This window comes from Oryctolagus cuniculus, chromosome X, assembly GCF_964237555.1.
Source record: "Oryctolagus cuniculus chromosome X, mOryCun1.1, whole genome shotgun sequence".
Lineage (NCBI taxonomy): Eukaryota > Metazoa > Chordata > Mammalia > Lagomorpha > Leporidae > Oryctolagus > Oryctolagus cuniculus.
In genome coordinates, this window is record NC_091453.1 from 9,884,289 (window position 1) to 9,903,272 (window position 18,984).

Sequence of the window (18,984 nt, forward strand, 5' to 3'; positions counted from 1 at the left end):
GTCATTTTTTGCCAGAGTGTCTTGGCTTTCCATGCCTAAAATACTCTCATGGGCTCTTCAACCAGATCCGAACACCTTAAGGGCTGATTCTGAGGCCAGAGTGCTGTTTAGGGTATTTGCCATTCTGTGAGTCTGCTGTGTATCCTGCTTCCCAAGTTGGATCGTTCTCTCATTTTTAATTCTATCAGTTATTATTAGCAGACACTCGTCTTATTTATGTGATCCCTTTGACATTTAATCCTATCTTTATGATCAATTATGAACTGAAACTGATCACTTTAACTAGTAAGATGGCATTGGTACCTGCCAATTTAATGGGTTTGGAGTCCCATGGCACATTTCTAGCTTTACCATCAGGGGTAAGTCCGAGTGAGTGTGTGCCGAACTGTACATCTTACAGGAGGCATCTTACACATACCTGGTTACAGAGATTCTGAAGAAATTCATTTCCCTATTCCCATCATCCATGTGTGTATGTATGTGTGGGTGTGTGTTCCTAAAAAATACCTATCTATGAAGAATCCTGAACCTCAACCAGGTTCCCCCTCTCCTGTTTCATTTCTCCTACTTAACAACTGTAAACTTCACTGAAAGAAAAATTGTTGTAAATATTTGAAGCCTTGTGTTATAAAAGAGTTTGATAATACCAACAGCACAAGTAACTGAAGGAAAAATATTTAAATTGGAAATCACAATTAAAAAACTTTTGTGTCAAAGGACAGTCTCAAGAAAGTAAAATCACAATCCACAAAATGGTGGAGAGTATTTTCAAATCATATATCTGATAAAGTTTTAATACTCAGAATACAGAAACTACTCTTAAGACTTTACAATGAAAGACAAACAATCCAGTTTAAAAGTGGACAAGGGGCAAGCATTGTGATTCAATGTGTTAACATGTCACTTGCAATGCCAGCATCCCATATTAGAGCAACACTTTTTAAGTGCCAGCTGCTCTGCTCCCAATCCATCTCCCTGATAATATGCCTGAAAAGCAGCAGAAAATGGTTTGAGTACTTCGGCCCCTCCCATGTGAGAGACCAGGATGGAATTCCTGGCTCTTGGCTCTGGCCTGACCCAGACCTGGCTGTTCCAGCGATTTGGGGAGTAAGCCAGTAAATGAAATCAATCAATCAATCTCTCTCTCTCTCCCCCTTCCTCCCTCGCTCCCTCCCTCCCTCCCTTCCTCCCGCCTTCCCTCCCTCTCTCTCTCTCTGTCACTCTGCCTTTCAAATAAATAAATTTTTTAAAATTAGTAAAAAGTGGACAAGCATATGAATACACATTTCTCCTAACAAGATTTTTTAAATGCCAAAAAAAGCACATGAAAAGATGCTCAATATCACTAATCATTAGACAAATGGACATCCAAACCACAAAGAGATATTACTTCACACATTCTTGGATGAATATAAACAAAAAACAAAGACATTAACAATCGTGGGCAAGGATTTGAGGAAACTGGAATATTAATACACTGCTGACAGGATATAATGCAGCCACTGTGGGGAAAACACTTTGGCAGGTATTCAAAAAGTCAAATACAAAATTACTATATGACCCAGAAATTTCAGTCCTATGTATAATACCCAAGAAAACTGAACAGATGTCCATATGTCCATACAAAAACTTATCCTCAGATGTACACAGCAGCATTATTCAAAATAGCCAAAAGAAAAAACAAAATTCTATTAGTTGATGCATGGATAAAGAAAATGTTTATACAGTGGAATATTATCAATAAGAAGGAATGAAAGATTGATATGTGGTATAATACTCAAAACAATTATGTTATATGAACGAAGCCATTCACAAAAGACAACATATTGCCTGATTCTATGAGTAGCTAATGTCCACAACAGATACAATCATGAAAAATACATTAGTGGTTGTGAGGTAATGAGGAGAAGGGGGAACTGAGAGTGACTGCTAAGAGGTAATGAGGTATCATTTCTGGGGTGATGGGAATGTTCTGGAATGAGATGGTGGCAATTTTTACACAACACTGTGATTATACTAAAAATCATTTAACTATACACATTAAAATAATTAAGTTTATATACATGAATTTTATCTTTAAAAAACTCTAAAATAATAATAAAGATGCATCAAACTCACAGTTTAAGTATAACAGTATAAGTTATTAATTCAGAAACAGATGAGCTGGCTAGTTATGGTATAGTCTATCTCGTGAAATTAGAGTCAAGATATGTACCAGGGCTGCAGGCATATGAATTAATTGGAGCTGGAAAATCTTCTTCCAAAGTGATACAATCACAAGGCTGGCAAGGTAATACAGAAGAACTCACTGTGTGTGTGTATATGTGTGTCTCTGTCTGTGTATCTTTCAAATACACAAATTTTCTAAAAAAAAAAAAAGCTACATGAGGATGGGGCTATTTGTTAATCAACAATGGTCAGGACCTCTGTTACAGATCTTAGTCCCCTGCCCTTGACACTCTCCTCCTAGGGGCTGGACATGGTGGTGAGAAATCCCTGATCATGTGAAGAAAAAAACAGTCTAAGATGGAAGAGTAACAAGATAGCAACCCAATACCAGCCCTAGAGTTCCCATTCTGAATTTTATGAGAAACGACAGGTGCAGATATTTGAGTAAGAAGCTAGAACAAATAGAAAAGGTCAAGACAGGAAACATGGACAGAGACATCATCTCCACACTGGTAAGATCTAGCAAAACGAAGGACATGACACAAAGAGTTTCAAGAAAGACCCTTAGAGAACACCAAAATTTAGAGGATGAGAGGAAATATGCTAGCCATCGAAGCAACTATCACAGAAATAAGATAAACAACAGGTTAGCATAAAAGTCATGAGGTAAAGGAAACATTGGTCTTACGGAAAAGAAGGCCTGAGGGAGGAAAAGAACTCATGGATCTGTACAACTGTAGGGATGTCAATATGAGCACTCCCTGTACTTATCCACTTTTTTGCAATCCTGTCTTACCCACATATAATCCCAGATCACCTGATCACCTTTGTGGCTCATCAATTCCTTCCTTACACATCTTATATCATCCTAGAACATCTCCTACCCTCATACATGTCGGTCACACCAAGAAACATTATTAGTTGACCTTGCATATGGACCATCATTACCACTATGATCCGTAACTGTCAATAGGCAACAAGCACGGCTAGGTAGATTAAGAAGTAATTAGGTCAGAGTCTCTAATATCCCAACTTTTCTTTGTAACATGAAAATTCAAGGACCTTAGTTAATCAAAAGTGAACATAGGAAGAAAATTGTAATGAGATGTGTTACATGGATATGGGTCTGCTCTATCCAGTCTATCCAGTCTTCCTGAAAGATTTAGGTTGGAGTACCCCTCCACAGGAATGCCAGATTTAGAACCCAAAACGACTTTCTTAGATGTCTGCACCACTGGGAGCAACAATTTCCACTTTTCCACTTCTGTTTCTTCTTTCAGGATCTATGCCACCTTTCAATGGCACTTGCTGTCTGTGTAGATACAAGGCATTAACAGCAAATGTTCCAGAGAGCTTCCCACTGCTAGTATACTTGGCTGTAAGGTTGGCCTCTCTATTTGATTCAATGCCATCAATGAGGTCCACATATAAAAGCAGTCCAACTAAGAGTCCTTGCATAGAATTCCACCATCACCTGTGTGGGTGGGTTTGACAGTGTCATAATCACAAAAGGAATCTACTGCAGCCCATGCCTGGCAGTACCCTTGACAGGAGAGGATGGTACAAGATCTAGAACTTCTATCTATGGTACCCAGGGACTCCCTCTCTACTCAACTGTGCAGATGGAACATTGGGCATATCTGTCAGGCTTCCTTAGATACAAAGCACTGAAATTTCTAGGTATTAATTTTGGACCAGGTTCCAAATCATAGACGAATTACCATGCGTTGTTACATAGTCCATCCAACTGGTCGTGGTCCTGGGTAGTATAGGGGATGATGAATCTGTTAATTATACTATTTGATCCTTAAGGAGTCCTTGTCTGTGTACATCACATGGGGCACAAACAGAAGTTGTCCTGTGTAATCATCTGATCATGTTTGCTACCACACAGACTGAGGCTAGATCATCCAGTCAACTCATTGTCAGGCATAATTCCACACTATCAGCCCATAGGTGCCTACCCAATATCTAGCCAAAATGTAACAGCATTTGGAGGCTGTTTTCCATAGAAAGGAACACAGCCAAGACTCCACCTATTGCTCAAATTTCCATGTTCCATGTACAGGAGCAAGCACTCCATATTCCTTTAAGTTAGTTGATACATTTATAAAATCTATTTAGGAGGGCCGGCACTGTGGCATAGCAGGTAAAGCCACCACCTACAGTGTCGGCATCCCATATGGGCACTTCTTTGAGTCCCGTCTGCTCCACTTCCAATCCAGCTCTCTGCTATGGCCTAGGAGAGCAGTGGAAGATGGCCCCAAGTCCTTGAGCTGCTTGCACCCACATGGGAAACCTGGAAGAACTTCCTGGCTCCTGGCTTCTGAATGGCACAGCTCCAGCCATTGCAACTATTTGGGGAGTGAACCAGTGGATGGAAGACATCTCCCTCCCTCCCCCTCTCTCCTTCCCTTTCATCCTTCCCTCCCTCCTTTCCTCCCTACCTCTCTCTCCACCTCTGCCTCTCTGTAACTGCCTTTCAAATAAATAAATAAACCTTTTTTTAAAAAAAAAAAAAAAGCTATTTAGGAGTCTTCAGGAACTTGGATGTAACAGAGTCAAGAGAAGACAGAGGCACTGACACAGTTCCTTCATCTAACACACCCTCATTTGGCAGGGGATTGGGGCCACTGGACATCTTACACACTTCTGAAAATGCTTGGTTTACATCTTCACTTAAAAATGGATGTCTTTTGGGCAATACCCCTGTTGTTAGTGTTCTCACTTGGGACCCATCGATAGGGAAGTCAGGGCATAACAACAGTTCTTGTTCAGTTGCTTTCTCAACATCAACAGCACCCACCAAAAGGTCAGCAGAAGACTCAAAGAGGGCATATCAGGCAGTGGTTTCACACAAGTACCACAAACAATTCTCAAAGGAAGCCACTGCCAGGTGGCATCTTTTGCCACAGATTCCAGTCTACATAAATATCAGATGACACTCTCGAAAAAGTGCTACACAGGCAAACTGCTTTCTTGAAAAGGTGTTTGGCACAGTTCACTTGAGAGTTCCTAGGCCTGTTTTTGATCAAAGTGGCCACCTTTGAAGTAATCTTGTGTAATAAAATTAGCAGGATCCTTATGTGAGGTACGAAGTTTATCCAGTACTAGACAAGTCTTTTATAAGCTGTTCCATTTTGTTTTCTGGGATTTTAAGATCATCATACTCTCTTAATCTCTGAGAATCAGTCTCGCATGGTTCACAAAACTTTGAGTACTTAAGTGCTTATTCCTAGGAGTAAAACTTCCAGCCCTGTTTACTAAGTAGTCTTCCCATCTGCGATATCATCATCCATGTAAAGGTACTAACACAACTCTGGTGAGCTTTCGGTCCCAACTGTGCACATGTAAGAAATCGTAGCAAAGCATAGATCCCTTGTGGGAACATGGTAACCATATATGCAATCTAAACCCTGTGAGAGCAAAAAGGCTTTGATCTCTTGGATGCATTGAGATATGAATAAAGCAGTATCATGTCCACCGCTAGAAACCGGGGCCCCCTAGTTTTCACAAAGGACTCTGTGACTATTATATTACCTGGTAGGACAAGTTCAAGGAGGACAGATGACACACTGAACTTACAATATAGCACAGTGAGGTGTCACATATCAAAAGCTTTTTCATGGACCAAATAGTGTACTGTAGGGAGGACCTGTTTCTTTAAGCACATGTGTCTCCATTTAATCCTTGATTGCTATAGGGGCCTCTTTAAACTCGCTCAAGCCCCACAAGTTAGAACTCTACTCTGATTTACAGATACCCTGTAGATGGACTAGGGAAGGCCAATTAGCTCTATGTTGCCTACTTGTCCTATTACTACTGTTCTAATCATAGCATTTCCCCACTAGAAGCACCTCTTACAATCAAGAGAAGAATTTAACATATTTAATACAACTCTTACCAGAATATATCCAGCAGTATCAGTCAGTATCAGCGACAACAACTTGTCTTTGTATTGGCTCAAAAATGTCCACCCTTAAGCTCATATCAGTCCACAATGTGAGAGTTACATCCATACTACACCAAGGGGGGCTTCCAGGAACCACAGTGACTTTTGGCTCTAGTGCCCATAACATCTGAGAAGATAGAATCTGCATACTATAAAGTATCTAACATGCCTTGACCAGTGAATAAAGCCTCTGGTTTCAGTTAAGGAAGGATGGCCCTCAACTTAGTGCTCCTTGTAGGAATGGGCCTCAGCACATTACTTCACAAGAGATCAACTCTGATTAGGATTATCTATGAACATGGCCACAAATCAAAATATGCAGATTCAGCATCTCCACGACACAGAAGGGGAGCAAGAACAAAAGGATGCTTTTCTTACATCTGTGGGTATTTCCCCCATTGAAACACCTATATAAACCAGAAAATGTCTCAGGGACAGGGATTAAATATATATCCTTGTCACCACTTTAGCAACATGGTCTGTGACTGTACACCAATGTTCTGGACATTACAGTGGTTCCTACTCTGTAACTCCATTCTGGGGAGGAGGAACAGCAAAAAAAGTCCTGTGCTTCAAAGACCATGCAGTAGAAAAGAAAATGCCTCAAAACAACATTTTAGGCTGGTGCCGCGGCTCACCAGGCTAATCCTCCAACTAACAGCACCGGCACACCGGGTTCTAGTCACGGTCGGGGCGCCGGATTCTGTCCCAGTTGCCCCTCTTCCAGGCCAGCTCTCTGCTGTGGCCAGGGAGTGCAGTGGAGGATGGCCCAAGTCCTTGGGCCCTGCACCCCATGGGAGACCAGGAGAAGCACCTGGCTCCTGCCTTCGGATCAGTGCGGTGCGCCGGCTGCAGCATGCCGGCCACGGCAGCCATTGGAGGGTGAACCAACGGCAAAAAGGAAGACCTTTCTCTCTGTCTCTCTCTCACTGTCCACTCTGCCTGTCAAAAAAAAAAAAAAAAAAAAAAAAAAGGAGTTCAGGCCAGCGCCGCGACTCACTAGGCTAATCCTCCACCTGCAACGCCGGCACCCCAGGTTCTAATCCTGGTCGGGGCACCGGATTCTGTCCCGGTTGCCCCTCTTCCAGGCCAGCTCTCTGCTGTGGCCCGGAAAGGCAGTGGAGGATGGCCCAAGTGCTTGGGCCCTGCACCCGCATGGGAGACCAGGATAAGTACCTGGCTCCTGCCATCGGATCAGCGCGGTGCGCCGGCATGGCGGCCATTGGAGGGTGAACCAACGGCAAAGGAAGACCTTTCTCTCTCTCTCTCTCTCTCACTGTCCACTCTGCCTGTCAAAAAATAAATAAATAAATAAAAATTTAAAAAAAATTAAAAAAAGCATTTTAAGAAAGATGAATGGGACATGCCTCTGATGAATTCCTCACAAGCCTCATATCCTCTCATGTTCCAGGACAATCTCTAGGCATATTCCATACTCAGGTAAACTATGCTACAAGACTGTCCCTACATGGCCTATATGTGTATGTTTAAGTTCACCAAGACAAAGGTTCCTCCTCTTAGGACACCCACTATTGGAAGAAGCTGATACCACCCATCATTCACCATGTGTTTCTCTGTAGTACTCTGACTTGTATGACTGGAAACTCATAATGGATTATGGGATGGATGATGCAAATACAACAGCTTTAGTAAGCTTTACTTATCGCCCTGAGACAGAAGAGTATAGAGACTACTGTCTGATGCACGCATAAACAAAATTTGGAGCTAGGACTGCTTATGACAAAATATACAAAAGGGGATTAGCTAGTGACTAGCCTGCATCTCTACAACCTGAAGAAGAAAGAATTTGGTTCTCTATATGGTATGTGGACCCTGAGAAAAAGAGTAATTGGCTTTTTTTCACATAGAGGAGAGAGGACAAAGAGAACTCCATCCTTCCATTAAGCAAATGACAGAGTTTTTAAAAGTTTGTCTTACCCAGGCCGGCGCTGCAGCTCACGAGGCTAATCCTCTGCCTTGCGGCACTGGCATACCAGGTTCTAGTCCCGGTTGCCCCTCTTCCAGGCCAGCTCTCTGCTGTGGCCCGGAAGTGCAGTGGAGGATGGCCCAAGTCCTTGGGTCCTGCACCCACATGGGAGACCAGGAGAAGTACCTGCCTTCGGATCAGCGCAGTGTGCCGGCCGCAGTGCGCCAGCCGTGGCAGCCACTGGAGGGTGAACCAACAGCAAAAGGAAGACCTTTCTCTCTGTCTCTCTCTCTCTCACTGTCCACTCTGCCTGTCAAAAAAAAAGAAATATAATGATACACATATTGAAACATAACACTATACTCCATAAATGTGTATAACTATCATTAATCAACATTATTAATGTTTTTAAAATAAGCTCACAAATTTGGAAAGCAAAAAAGCCATTTGAAATAATAAATTAAGCAAGGTTGCAACATTCAAAATTAACATAGAAGAATCAGTAGTGTCTCCTTTATAGAAAGCTTCTTCCTTGAAAGGCAGAGATAGATAGATAGCTTGATCGATCAATCTCATCTGCTGGCTTATTCCCCCAAATGCCCACAATAGCTGGGGCTGGAACCTAGAACTGGGACTGCAAACTAGGTCTCCCACATGGGAGGCAGGAACCAAATTATTTGAGACATCACAACTGCCTCCCAGGGTCTGCACTGGCATGAAGCTGCAGTTAGAAAAGAGTCCGGAATCAAACCTAGGCACTCTGATTTGGGACATAGGCATCTCAACCTCAGGGCTGAACACCCACTCCAATTAGTGGTATTCCTTCATACTAACAACTAACTATCCAAAAGAGAAGCTAAGAAAACAATCTCATTTATTTAGCAATAAAAAATAAAATACTGAGAAATTAACTAAAGAGATAAAAGTCTTTATAATGCACTGAAAATTACAAAACACTGATGAGAGAAATTTTAAAAGACAAATAAATGGAAAGAAACCCATGTTCATGGATTGGAAGAACTAATATTGTTGGTTTTTTTTTTTTTTTTTTTTTTGACAGGCAGAGTGGACAGTGAGAGAGAGAGATAGAGAGAAAGAAAGGTCTTCCTTTTGCCGTTGGTTCACCCTCCAATGGCCACCACGGCCGGCGCGCTGCGGCTGGCGCACTGTGCTGATCCAAAGGCAGGAGCCAGGTGCTTCTCCTGGTCTCCCATGTGGGTGCAGGACCCAAGTACTTGGGCCATCCTCCACTGCACTCCCGGGCCACAGCAGAGAGCTGGCCTGGAAGAGAGGCAACTGGGACAGAATCCGGCGCCTCGACCGGGACTAGAACCCAGTGTGCTGGCGCCGCAGGCAGAGGATTAGCCTAATGAGCCATGGCGCCGGCTAGAACTAATATTGTTAATATGTCCAAACTACCAAAGCAATCCTCAGATTCAATGTAACACCCATCTAAATTCCAATGGCATTTTTTGAGAGGCAGAGAGACAGAGCTCTCATCCATTGGTTTGCTTCCTAAATTTCCACAACTGCCAGGACTGTGCAGGGCCAAAGAAGCAGCTGAGAATTCAATTTGAATGACTTTCTGCCTCCTAGGGTCTGCATTAGCAGAAAGCTGGAGACAAGAGCTAGAGCTAAGTATTGAAACCAGGCATTTTGATATAGAATGAGGACATTTTAACAAGCATGTTAACTACTAGGTTAATTGTCCATCTCCAATGGTATTTTTTACAGAAATGAAGGGGAAAATTCTAAAATTTATATAGAACCACAGAAGACCCTGAATGCCAAAGCAATCTTGAGTCAAAAGAACAAAGCCGGAGACATTGCACTTTCTAATTTCAAATGACGTCACAAAACTATAACAACAAAAAGAGTGGGAGGAGGGGGAATAGTGTGAGTTTGGTGCAACAGTTAAGCCACTGCATGGGATGCTGGCATCCCATGTCAGAGTGGGTGGCAGGGACCCAAGCACTTGAGCCATCATCTTCAGACGCACAGCTATGACTCAAACCCAGGCAGTCTGACATGACATACAGAAGTCTCGCTGGAAACACTAAGTTTGGATTTGGGTCCAGTTTCTGATTGTACTTGGATTACCATGCCTTGCTGCATAGTCTATCAAGGTGGCAATTATCCCAATAAGGGCTAGGAATGTCTAATAAGCTTATTAATTCCATTGGATTTTCATTCTCAAATGAACCTTATCCATGGGGATCAACATGGGACACAAATAGAAGGTGCATCTTGTACAGTCATCTGATTATCTTTTTTGCCATCATAGAGGCTAGGACTTGATGATGTAGTTGTTCCCCTGCCAGCCACCAGTCCACACTGTCAGTCCATGGAATGGATACTTGCCCAAGAGTCAGTCTAAGAGTAACACGGTGAATTGGGGGAGGGGAGCATTTCCAAGGTAAGCACCACAATTCAAATCTAAACCAATACAGTAGAAGTTCCTCTTGATGCATAAATCCTTTCAGTTTCAGTTTCAAGGACCATGATCTCTTCCCTAGACCTGTTTGTTCTTAAAAGGAGAAAGAACTAAATAGAAAGGTGGTGCTAAGTGTGCTAAATGTAATAAACATTAGTCCCAAGAGTTCATATCTCAGTAAAGGGGTCTAAGTCTCTTGATCCTCCTTCTGTGATTAGCATTGTGGTTGTGACCACACTGTCTTGGAACATGGGGTCAATCAAAAGATAATCAAGTTGATGTGGCATAAATATGTAAACAGCTAGTTAGGTCTGTGGAGCCAGATAGGCAAACAACTAATCAGGTCTGCAGAGCCAGAAGTCACAAGACTCTACCACACTTCCCACCCCCTACTGGTCAATAAAAGATACCCACCTTCCCATAATGCACCTGTTACATCCAGGACCTGGAGGCAGAGATTATAAAAGGAGTGGAAGACAGAACATTCTGTTTCCACTTGAAGGTACTGTGCTCATCTTTTCAGTGCACAAATGGAACATTTCTACTCTCCCACCTTCCTATTCTTGGACAGGCCTTCTCTTTCCTTTTAATTGTTTTAATTTCCCTTTAATCTCTATTTTGTGGGCAAGTGTATGGCCCACTCATCTCGTATAGTTTTCTGCATAGGGTGGTCCACACTTGCAAATGAACGTGCGTTTGTTCCCTCACGGCCAAATAAACTATTCTTGTTTGCACACAATACCAGTTTCTGCTTAGTATTTCTATCTATGCAGGAGACAAGAGCCTGGATGAAAATCAATTCATTGCCCACATCACAGTGACCTTCACTCCTTGGCCTCCAGCATAACCGGCAGGTCTCTCAACTGCTAGCCAAGGAACCAAGGATATAAGAGTATAGTCTCATTGTACATTTGCCTGAGAATATCCTTAGTATCACTTCTTTCCCACTCACTGTAGGTGTGGACCTCAGTACATTACTGCACAACAGACTTTATGTCACCAAGATGTTATCAATGAGGTCTGATACTGCCCCCAGGAAATGTTCCATACTCATATAGTCAGTTTGCATGATCTCACCTGCATTTTTCCAAAAGGAGCTATAACCTTATCATTCTCCACAGAAAAGAGGTTTAAAATACCTTGGAATTAATCAGTGAAAAACAGGTAGGATTCAGCCCCATGTGGCCTTCCCTCCTTTACTGCTAGACAAATTGGAAACTTTTGCATCCATTTTGTAGCATCAACTGTTCTCTAAGGAACACAGAATGCTTTAGCTTGTAAAACAGTGTTCTTTGGCTAAGCATGGGATTCACTGAGGGAAGTCACATTGTTTCAGGTATTATAACTGGCAGATGGGCTCTGAACTTTATTAGGGATAACTTTCTCTAGTTGGTATACATCCAGGGACATAGGGAATGACATCTTTAACTTGACCATCAAATTGACAGCATACTACAGTGAGGTTAAGCCACCATTTGTGATGCCAGAATTCCATATGAGCACTGGTTCAAGCCTCAGCTTCCCCACTTCTGATAGAGCTTCCTGCTAATGCACCTGAGAAGGTACAGGAACATGGCCCAAGTACTTGGGCCCCTGTCACCCATATGGAAGAACAAGACAGAGTTCCTAGCTCCTGACTTCATCCTGGCCCAGCCCTGGCTGTTACAGTTATTTGGGGAATGAACCAGGGGATGGAAGCCTGCCTCTCTCTCTCTCTCTCTCTCTCTCCCTCCCTCCCTCCCTCCTTCCCCCCTCCCCCTACTTATCTATCAAATAAATAAATCTTTTTTAATAAAAAAGCATTGGGCATAAGAGAAATTTTTCACCAATATAACATGAACATTCAACATGTAACTCACTTTAAATCTGCAATTATTAATTAGTACATGGCACATAAAACGAATTGGCACAAAGGCCTCCCCATGACAAAATCACTTTTAACTTTTTTTTCACTAAAAGCTCTATCAGTGGCATTTAGACACTTTTTACAGAAACACAAGTTATGAATATTTTCACACAGACACTATAACACCAGCTCTAGAAGACCATCTACTCTCCTTGGCTGGAGTTTTAGAACATAAGGAAAAGGGGGACATAGTGTGGGGATAACAGGCACCAGTAAGCACAAGTTTGCACAGGCTTTCAGGTTCTTGGAGGTCACAAAAAATGTACTTTTGACAGGTAATTTCACTCCCCGCTGCCTAAACCTCTAAACTTTTACACAAAGTGGCATACACTATTGGATCACAGAGAATCTATTTTCTCTTACCCCTAACCTGGCCCATACTCCTTGAAAGAGGTTATACCATGGAAGAATTCTTATTCTCCCTACTCACTCACCATGTAGACAGGGATGCACTACCAAATCTTAGGAAGCTATGATTCTCTTAACCTGCCCTCTCTGTGGTACCTGATCATAAGAATCTCTGCCAACCTATTGACTCGACCATAGTAAACCATGTGCCATGGATCCCCAGAACCTTATCTATCCTATCATGGAATGCTAGTGTAAGGACCTGATTGCCCCTCTCACTCACCAATTAGGTGACAGGCTGTGCTAGAATAGTATTCACCTACAAAAAGGAATGAAGCATTGATGTGCTACAACATGAACAAGGCTTAAAACATTATGCTGCATGGAAGAAATCATTCTCAAAGATCAGATATTGTACAATTCCATTTATAGGAAATTTCCACAATAGGCAAAGCCATACAGTCAGATAGTAGATTAGTGGTTGTCAGATTATAGGGAATTGAGTGACTGCTAGAAGTATGGCAATCATTTTAGGGTGATGGAAATGTTCTGAAGATATTGATCATCATTGACTAAGTGAAAATACTGAAAATCGCTGAACTGCACATTTTAAAAAGTAGTCAAGTTAATGTATATGAATTATATTTCAGAAAAACAGCAGTTAAACAAAAATTTCTCAAACTCACAGTTTCTGTGGGTCATGAATTCAGGAAAGGCTGAGCTGGAGGTTTTGGGCATCTCACGAGGCTAACATCAAGATGTCAGCTGGATCAAGTGCCTGGTAATAATAGACAGAATTAAAAAGGAGGCAATGTCTAACATGGGAAGCAGTCCACACAGCAGATTCATAGAAAGACAATCGCTTTAAGTAACATTCTTACCTCAGAATCAGCCCTTAAGGCATTCGGATATGGCTGAAAACCCTATGAAAGCATTTCAGGCATGGAAAGTCAAGACACTGTGGCAAAAAATATCCTACATGAAGGATCCCTGCGAGTGAGACCCCAGTGGAAAGAAAGGGCCATCAAAGAAGGAGGTATCTTTCTCTGAAGGGAGGAGAGAATTTCCATTTTAATTATGGCCTTGTCTAAATAATGTCAGAGTTTGTGGACTCAAGAGGCTTCCATAGCCTTGGCAGCTCATGACAAGAGCCTCGGGTGATCACTGATGTCATATAAATAAGAGTGTCAATCGTTAAATTAACAACAGAAGTCACTGTGCACTTACTCCCCCATGTAGGACTTGTCTTCAATGAGTTGTACTAAGAGAATTAACTGCAAAACTTGTTCTCAAACAGTACTTTATACATTGTGTATGGGGGTGGGTGCAAACTGTTGAAATCTTTACTTAGTATAGAGTTGGTCTTCTGTAGATAAAGTTAATTAAAAAGGAATCATAATGAAGAATGGGATGGGAGAGGGAGTAGCAGGTGGGACGGGAGTGAGGGTGGGAGGGTGGGTATGGGAGAAAGAACCACTATATCCCTAAAGTTGTACCTATGAAATTTGCATTCATTAAACAAGAGTGTCAATTTGTTAAGTCAACAACATGAGTCATTGTGCACTTATTCCTCATGTAGGATGTAGGATCTCTGTCCTTCTTTTTTTTTTTTTGTGACAGGCAGAGTGGACAGTGAAAGAGAGAGACAGAGAGAAAGGTCTTCCTTTTGCCGTTGGTTCACCATCCAATGGCCGCCGCGGCCAGTGCGCTGTGGCCAGCACACTGTGCTGATCCGAAGGCAGGAGCCAGGTGCTTCTCCTGGTCTCCCATGGGTGCAGGGCCCAAGTACTTAGGCCATCCTCCACTGCACTCCCGGGCCACAGCAGAGAGCTGGCCTGGAAGAGGGGCAACCGGGACAGAATCCGGTGCCCCGACCGGGACTAGAACCCGGTGTGCCGGCGCCGCTAGGTGGAGGATTAGCCTATTGAGCCACGGCGCCGGCTTGGATCTCTGTCCTTAATGTGCTGTACATTGTGATTTAATGCTATAACTAGTATTCAAACAGTATTTTTCACTTTGTGTTTCTATGTGGGTGCAAACTGTTGAAATCTTTACTTATTATATGCTAAACTGTTCTTCTGTATATAAAGAGAACTGAAAATGAATCTTGCTGTGAATGGAAGGGGGGAGGGAGAGGGAGAGGGGAGGGTTGCGGGTGGGAGGGAAGTTATGGGGGGGGGAGCCATTGTAATCCATAAGCTGTACTTTGGAAATTTATATTCATTAAATAAAAGTTAAAAAAAAAGAAATTCGCATTCATTAAATAAAAACTTTGAAAAAAGATGTTAACTGGACTACAGTCATCTGAACTGACTGAAGCTGGGAGATCTGCTTCCGTGGTGGTGCAGTCACGGCTGGCAAGGTGGTGCTGGTAGTTTGTGGGAGGCTTCAATTTCTTCCCACAGAAGCTTCTCCAGAAGCTTTTGGAATGGCCTCACAACTTGGTGGATGACATTACCTGAAATTAGAGGAACAAATGCTCTTCCCCCATTACCTCAAGCAAATGACAAAATGTTTCAGAAAGCTTGGTTTATGTCTCCTATAGGTTGAGGACCACAGAACTACTGTCTCACTCACCCAAGTCAAGTCCAGAGGCTGTCTCCCCACAGAGGAGATATTATAATGGAAGCCTTGATATAAACTGAAATTCCCAAAAACGCAGAAAATTCTGTGTTTCCAAGGAACAAATGCAGACTCCATAAAAGCCCAAGATTGTCTTAAAAAGGTAAGTTGCTATGTGGGCCACCCAGAGGGTTGAAAGGACTCCAACTTAGGAATGAGTCAAAAAAGTACTAAGAACTAAGGAGAGTCTAAGTGGCCAGAGAAAAGACTCTGGATATGGCAGGGGTCTGCATTCTGGGATCACTCAAGGAACCTGAAAATGCCCCCAGGACGCTGCCACATAAGGATTTCCTCCATATCACCAAGCCCAAGGACACTGCAACTTTATCAACCATGCAAGGGCATCCCCTTTGTGGGGAGCATCCGGACTGGACTAAGTTACTGAAATTAAGACTTATTCTATGCATCTGCTCTCCCACAATATGGCGCTGGGAGAGAAGTAAACAGCTTCCGCACAGCTGCCTCTCACCAACTTGACAAGCTGCAGGAGCTGCTCCTGATTGGAGGAGAGCAGCGTACTCGGCGTGTGGGCAGCCGAGTTAGGATTGGCGGAGGAGGACTATAAAGGAGGAGAGAGACGGCATGCACCAGGAACATCTATGGGGAACATCTAAGGGAACCCGTGCAGCCCCCGAGAAAGCCGGCCGGCGGTGTGCCGCTCCCCTGCGGAAGTGGGGAATGTGGCCAGGGGGAACTGCCCTTCCACGGAGGTGGAAGGGATAGTAGCCAACCCGGGAAGAACCAGCAGCAAACCCGGGGAGGGCCGAGCAGACAGAAAGAACAGCGCAGGGTCCTGTGTCGTTCCTCCACGAAGAGGGGGAGCAACATAATGGTGCCGTGACTCAGATATGAAGCCTAGGCAGGGTTTAGTGTTGCTCCTCCACGAAGAGGGGGAGCGACACCCTTATTCTATAATCTCCATACTCTCTAAGTCCCAATTATAGGCCAGAAACTGTGAGGTCAAGTTTACATACAGACATGTATTTGACCACGGACAAATATATTGAACATCATTAGAATTTTAGCTTGATAATAGGAATATGTTTGTCCTGTTACTACTGCCTTCCAATGATGGCTCAAAAAGTATTCCTAATCTCCATTTCACATTGTACACAAAAACTAACTCAAAATGGACCAAATACCTGAATATAAATAAATATAAAACTATTAAAAGGATTGGCTTAGACAATAGCTTCTTAAATACAAGGGAGTTTCAAAATTTTCATGTAAAGTACATACTTTTTATAAACTTATCCTTTTTTAAGATTTATTTATTTATTTGAGAGGCAGAGTCACAGAAAGAGGGAGAGGGAGAGAGAGAGAGGTCTTCCATCTGCTGGTTCACTCCCCAAATGGCTGCAAGGGCAAGAGCTGGACCAATCCCAAACCAGGAGATTCTTCCGGGTCTCCCACATGGGTGCAGCGGCCCAAGCACCTGGACCATCCTCCTCTACCTTCCCAGGCTATCAGCAGAGAGCTGGATCAGAAGAGGAACAGCCAGGACAAGAACTAGTGCCCAAATGGGAAGCCAGCATTGAGGGAAGAAGCTTAGCCTACTATGCCACAGAACTAGCCAAAAAAATGAATATTTTTCAATTATATTTTCCACAAATTTTAAAAAGATTTTATTTTAAGGGCAGAGTTACAGAGAGAGACAGAGAGACAGAGAGAGATCTTCCATCTGCTGATTCATTCCCCAAATGGCTGCAACAGCTGGGGCTGAGCCAGGACAAAGCCAGGAGCCAGGAGCTTCTTCCAGGTCTCCCATGTGGGTACAGGGCCCAAACATTTGGGCCATCCTTACAGCTTTCCCAGTTGCATTAGCAGGGAGCTCTATCAGAAGTAGAGAAGTTGGGACTTCAACCTGTGCCCTTATGGGATGCTGGCGGTATGGGTGGTGGCTTAACCTACTATGACACAATGCCAGCCCCTCCACAAACTTTTTTTAATTTTCATTATTTATTTTGACAGGTAGAGTTATAGACAGTGAGAGAGAGAGACAGAGAGAAAGGTCTTCCTTCCGTTGGTTCACTCCCCAAATGGCTGCCACGGCCAGCACCGCGCCAATCTGAAGCCAGGAGCCAGGTGCTTCTTCCTGGTCTCCCATGCAGGTGCAGGGCCACAAGCACCTGGGCCATCCTCCACTGCCCTCCCGGGCCACAGCAGAGAGCTGGACTGGAAGAGGAGCAACCGGGACTAGAACCGGTGCCCATATGGGATGCCGGCACCACAGGCAGAGGATTAACCAAGTGAGCCAATGAGCCAGCCCCTCCACAAACTTTTTAAGCCCCCTTAGATGACACCAAAAACACAAGCAATCACAAATATATAGATAAATTGGGTTTCATCAAATTTAAACTTTCTTACAGCAAATGACATGATCAAAATATAAAGACAACTCATGGGAGAAGAAAATCTGCAAATCATGTATCTGATAAGGATTTAGTATCCAGAACATATAAAGAACTCTTACATTTCCACAACAAAAACAACCCAATTAATAAATGGACAAAAGGTATGAGTAGGCATTTCTCCAAACAGCATATGCAAACAGCCAATAAACACAAAAAAAGCTACTTGATATCATTAGTCATTTGGAAAATCAAAATCAAAATCACAATGAGAATCAACCTTATACCTACTAGGATGACTATAACCAAAAAAAATGAATACAAGTATTGAAGAGAATATGGAGAAATTGGAACCCTCATACATTGCTAGTGTGAATGGAAAATAGAGCAGCTGTTGTGGAAAACGCTTCATCGGGTCCTCAGGATGTTAATCACTAAATTATCACATGGCCAGCAATTCCAGTCTAGATATGTATCCAAAAGAACTGAAAATGTATAATCACACACTCATGCAATTAACATTCACAGTGTCATTATTCATAATAGTCTAACAATGCAAACTGAAATAGCCATTGACTTATGAAAAGTTAAGTAAAATTGGTATATCCAGAAATTGAACACTATCCAACCATAAAAAGGAATGGAGTACCAAAAAATGCTACACATGGGCCAACCTGGGAAACATTAAGCTTAAGTGAGAAAAGCCATACACAAAAGTACAAACACAGTAAGATTCTACTGATAAGAGGTACCTAGAGTAGTCAAATTCCTAGACACAGAAAGGAAAAGGTTAGTTTGCAGGACCTGAGGATAGGGGGAAACTAGGGATTATTGTTTAATGGGTATAGTTTCAGTCTGGGAAGATGAAAAGCACTGGACAATGGTGGACAACAGTGTGAATGCACTTAACGCCGCTGAAAAAAATCATGAAAACATTACGCTTAAGTAAAAGAAACCAAAGACAAAAGGCCACACGTCACATGCTTCCATTTATATGAAATGTCTAGGAGAAGCAAATCTATAGAGAAAGAAAGTAAATGAGACGTTTCCAGAAGATGAGAAGAAGGGGAAATTTGGGAGTGACTGAAAGGCATGAGGTTTCCTTTAGGGGTGATATAAATGTTCTAGAATTAAATATTTTTGAGTATAGGGGCATATGTTTAGCACAGTGGTTAAACCCCTGCTTGGGACACCTATATCGCACGTCAGAGTGCCTAGGTTCAAGTACTGGCTCCACTTCTGGTCCAGCTTCCTACCTAATGTGCACCCTGGGGG

General features: G+C 42.8%; 1 long non-coding RNA gene across 2 annotated transcripts in view; it reads right to left on the minus strand.

Moving 5' to 3' along the window:
- Nucleotides 1-15,046: 15,046 nt before the first annotated feature.
- LOC138847695 (uncharacterized) overlaps nt 15,047-18,984 on the minus strand; it is a 44,192-nt gene continuing 40,254 nt past the window's right edge. For both annotated transcript variants that reach the window (XR_011385632.1, XR_011385633.1), the window contains one exon: nt 15,047-15,194. This is a non-coding gene — a long non-coding RNA (uncharacterized lncRNA). The remainder of the gene's footprint in view (nt 15,195-18,984) is intronic.